Raw genomic sequence first — 3,719 nt, forward strand, 5'->3', positions numbered from 1 at the left:
GCTAGGCTGTGTTTAACGGTGTTAAAATGTGGTTCAGCTCAGTTAAGGCTAAACATGTTAAAGTGCAATAATAATTAATAGCTTCATTACTGTCCGTGTGCTTGAATCAGGTTGTCGCTCTAGCACAGTGTACGGTAAATGAGCTGGGCATGATGAACTGGCCTTAATTAGACATGCACGCACACACACACACATACACACACTGCACAAGTCACAGCTACAAAATGCTTTAATTAGCATGATAATGATCTGTCATTTAGAAACCCAACCCTCTTAACACACACACAGTGCTGGTATGCTCTGTGTGTGTGTGTGTGTGTGTGTGTGTGTGTGTGTGTGTGTCCTCACATGCTCCAGCGCTGCACTGCTCACACTTTTCGCTGGCTTTCTCTTTCCAAGCCCTCATCTTCCTGTGAGTTCTCCATCTGTGAGTCATTCTTGAGAGCGTTCGGTCATCTTTGCTACTGCCTAAAGCACTGTCTTGAGAAGAGAGAGAGAGATGAGAAGGACGGAAGGAGAAAAAAAAAGCATAGACGACAGATCGAAAATCAGAAGAGGTCCAGATTAAAAATGCATCATCTTATTGGCTGATTGGTAAATCTGTGTCTGACTCATTCTCAAGTTTGCTTTGTTATGCCAGTAGTTGACAAGTGAGTCATTGAATCATTCATTCAACCAATTCGTTCAAACATAAGTTTAGGAAATGAACAAGTTTCTGAGTTGGGTCATTGCTACATGACTGAACTGATTTGTTCAAAGCTCAGGTATAAATTCAGAAATTGAACAGTGAGTCTTTATGAGTGAGTCATCGAATCATTCATTCAGCTAATTTGTTCATACACACCTATATATTCAGGAAATGAACAATTGAGTCTCCTAAGTGAGTGAGTCATTGAATCATTCACTCAACTGATTTGTTTTAATGCACTGATTAATTTAGGAACTGAACAAGTAATCATTTTCACAAGTGAGTCACTAATGATTCACTAAATGGATTTGTTCAAAACACAGATTTGTCTTGATAAGTGAATCGTGGATTCAGTTACTCGACTGATTTGTGCAAAAGTGATTCAGTCAGAAACTTAACAAGTAAGACCCTGCCCCAAATGGCAAACTTCGTGTGCACTTGCAGACTTACAATAGATGCCAATATCCGTTAAATCCACAAGACCGTATGTCCCATTTGTCATTTTATCTTTTAAGGTTGCTCGCGGGCGCCCCCTTTTGTGGCCACTATGTACTTCTGCCAAGTGGCATTACGTCACAAAAATGTGGACTCGGAGGAAGACCGCAAGGGTTTAGGGTGCGATTTGGGACAGTTTTTCAGTGTGTCACAGAATAAACCGATTCATGCAAAACACTGATTAATTCAAGAACAAATCAAGTGACTTTATGAGTCTTTATAGGTGATTTATTGTTTTATTCACTCAACTGATTAATTTAAAAACGGGAAAAAGTTCAGGAAAGTTCAGTTTTAACATGTATGACTTTCAGTTTATATAAAACAGATTTAGAAAAATCCATAGTTATCATATATTTTGAACTTGTTCTGTGTGCAAACTTTATTCACAGTCTATGAAAATCTATTTTTTATGGATGTGCTTCACTAAGATGCAGTAGCCCCAAATACCGTGATTTCAAGATGATATGACTAAGTATTAATAACTGATCGGAATAAAAACAACACAGAATTCCTCTAAATAATTTACGCCAAGACTGTCAGAAAAAAAGAAAACATTTTGAAGCAGTGTCTTGAAGCGAGTTGACTTTCTGGATGATCTTTGTCCTGCATTTATTATCTCTGAGTAGTTATTCCAGAAGACAGTGATGCATTAATTGTTAAAGTGCTCAACGCTTCTAAGCTCGCAGCTGTATGTGCGAGTAGATATTCCCGCAAGGGCCTGGTAATCGTTTTCCAGAGATTTTCAAAACTGAAAAGGACTATTTTGGTTTTGAATCTAAACAGTCACAGATTTGGGGGGTTAACGTTTAGATGAAGGTTCAGATCAGGATTACCTTCAGTATAGGTGCTCTACTTGATGAAATGAGCGAGAGGCAGGACACGTCTACCTGTCTACCGTTAACAGCCGGTTCTGTCTCTGCTGGGGTTCTCCACTATCGGCTCCTGTTTTCACATTCAGCAGACTCGTGTTCTGCGGCTCGCGGTGGGAAGCGTGCCAGGATGAAATCTCAGTACGACTGCTAACGGAGGATGACAACAACGTTCCTCTTTTTTTCCCCTCTGCATTTCATGCCTCAATTCCGGCCCACTCTCATCTTTTCCTTTGCGTTACATCAGCCGTGTTCTGCTATGTCTGATACTGGCATATGGGTTTGTGTGTGTGTGTGTGTGTGTGTGTGTGTGTGGAGAGAGGTGCGCGGGCACTGGGAGGGCATCAAAGACTGTCAGAGCGAATCAAAGACCCTGCCAACCTTGGCAAACCGGGCACACACACACACATTCTCTTTCACTTTCTGCCAAGTCTTTTTTAGCCCGAATTTTGGCCACGTCCATCCTCTCGTTTGTGTCTTTGTGTGTGTTTTCAGTGGTTGATCATTACAAATGGCAGAGGTCACTTGGCTGGCAGATGTCCCCACTGCTGGGGCCGCCCTTTCAATCTCCATCAATCTCATTTGGGTTGTGTTGTTTTTCTCCTAGTTATCTGTTAATCCTTCTTCTACTTGGCTGTAATTAAATGCTTTAAGATTCATGGAGAACCTGTGTGGTGTGAAAAGACTTGATGGCTCTGTCCCAAATAGTACACTTGCAAATTTGTGATGGCCATCGCATGCAGGATTTTCATAGGTTTATTTCAGAAGTTTTCATATATAATGTTAGATTTTCCTGTATTTGCCAAGTAGTCATTTGAGTGATTCGCCAATGTTTACATAATATATATATTTCCAATTACATTGCACCATGTACAGGGCCGGATTGGGACTCATTTTCAGCCCTGGAGTTTCATGCCTTAGACCGGCATGTGAAGATTTATTAGAACAGTAAATAATCTAGTGTAAGAATCTCTTTTCTTTAAGATTTAGTATTCATAAATATCCAAACATTGAAATAAAGAAAAAAATCTAATAAAAACAAATATATAAAACAAAATAAAAAAAATAAAGATTAAAATAGAATGTATTGCTCTTTCTAACGACAGTATCATCTCAGTTTTATTAATGTATTGCTGAATCATCTGGTATCGTTAATTATCTCAGGGCATTTTTCATTGAGCAGGGCTCTTCATTCTTCTGAATGACAATCCTACCTGCCCATTCTTGTGTGTTGGGGTCATGACTGGAGCTTGCTAACGTTACTGGGCCTTGCTCTTAGCAGAAAACGGGACTAGAGGCGACTGCTGCTGAAGAGCTACAAGAAAAAGGTTGATACATGAGCGGTGGTTTGCAGACAACGTTGTTTTGAAATGTCGATAGAATCTTGAACCGCTCCTAACTACCTTAACGTTAGCTTACTTACCGGTGTAGCAGTCGATTCTGTTCCCCTCGGAATGTCTGTTTCCCTTTACGCAAACATACTACAATTCTTGCGTAGTTGCCGAGTTACTATACGTACGATCAGAGCTAGCGTGCGCAAGAAGCGTGACTGGATGTACGGCAAGTCAAATAGTTCAAAATACCGTCCTAAATCTTAAACTTGAAAATAAATTTAAGACGAGAGGTTTTTCAACTTGAAATGTAAAAATATAAGACAAAAATAACGG

At 39.9% G+C, this 3,719-nt stretch overlaps 1 long non-coding RNA gene across 1 annotated transcript; it reads right to left on the reverse strand.

The window, feature by feature from the left end:
* Positions 1-353: 353 nt before the first annotated feature.
* On the reverse strand, positions 354-3,512 carry LOC113064592 (uncharacterized). Its single transcript, XR_003278846.1, has 3 exons — positions 3,476-3,512; positions 3,267-3,367; positions 354-480 (listed from the first exon to the last, which is right to left on the reverse strand). It is a non-coding gene; the product is annotated as an uncharacterized LOC113064592 (long non-coding RNA).
* Positions 3,513-3,719: the final 207 nt, after the last annotated feature.

Source organism: Carassius auratus, chromosome 47 (assembly GCF_003368295.1).
Source record: "Carassius auratus strain Wakin chromosome 47, ASM336829v1, whole genome shotgun sequence".
In the NCBI taxonomy this organism is placed as follows: domain Eukaryota; kingdom Metazoa; phylum Chordata; class Actinopteri; order Cypriniformes; family Cyprinidae; genus Carassius; species Carassius auratus.